The sequence below is a fragment of the Tursiops truncatus genome, chromosome 8, assembly GCF_011762595.2.
Source record: "Tursiops truncatus isolate mTurTru1 chromosome 8, mTurTru1.mat.Y, whole genome shotgun sequence".
Lineage (NCBI taxonomy): Eukaryota > Metazoa > Chordata > Mammalia > Artiodactyla > Delphinidae > Tursiops > Tursiops truncatus.
The window spans coordinates 14,117,260-14,118,171 of record NC_047041.1 but is presented as its reverse complement, the minus strand read 5'-3'; the positions used below and the strand labels follow the sequence as shown (position 1 = coordinate 14,118,171).

General features: G+C 44.0%; 1 pseudogene; it reads right to left on the bottom strand.

Annotated features, from left to right (window-relative positions):
• Nucleotides 1–212: 212 nt before the first annotated feature.
• Nucleotides 213–568, bottom strand: LOC101332326 (large ribosomal subunit protein eL31-like; annotated as a pseudogene).
• Nucleotides 569–912: the final 344 nt, after the last annotated feature.

The window sequence follows — 912 nt, the reverse complement described above, 5'->3', positions numbered from 1 at the left end:
GGTAGGGGGGATTGAGCAGGGTTGGGAAAGTTGGAGGTGATGTATTGAGGGGAATTTGGAGCCTCAGAGGTTTACTTCAGACACGAAGAAACTTTATTCACCCTACAACATTAGAATCTGCAAATGTCCCCAGCCCAACCTAATTCCAAGAGAGACATTAGTTTCAATAAATGAAACTAATGTTTTTACCATTCTATAATTTTATTGGACAATCAGCAATTAGTTCTCATCCACATTAACTGTAGATTTTTGAAAGTGGTGACAGGTACATAGGTACCAATGTATAGAGCTTGTTTGAATCTTCATTACATTTTCTCGACAACCGCACACGGGTAAGTTATGGGACATTCCTTATTCCTTTGGTCCAGACAGCTTTGAGCCTGACGTCAATGCGTACATGTGGAGTTCCCATCGCCTTCCAGATTTCTTTGAGTGCCGGAGGGGCATCCTTCTTGAAACCCACTCCGTGGACGTGCTTGTGAACGTTGATAGTGTATTCTCTGGTTACCACCTTGTTGATGGCGGACCGGCCCTTCTTCTTCTTGTCACCCTTCTTTGCAGGAGCCATCCTGCCGGGCCATAAAACAAACTTTTTACTTTAGAATAGATGTAGTTAGTTCTTTACCTATGCTGCACGGCATGCAGGATCTTAGTTCCCAGACCAGGGATCGAACCCAGGCCCTCTGCTGTGGAAGCGTGGAGTCCTAACCACTGGACTGCCAGGGAATTCCCTAGAATAGTTTTAGATTTACAGAAAAGTTGCAAAGGTAGTACAAAGACTTTTCATGCACCCCACACCGAGTTTCCCCTATAATTAATAGCTTATTGTGTTGGCCAAAAAGTTCATTCGGGTTTTCCCCTTGCAGACAAACCCAATCGAACTTTTTGGCCAACCCAATACATTTGTAACTG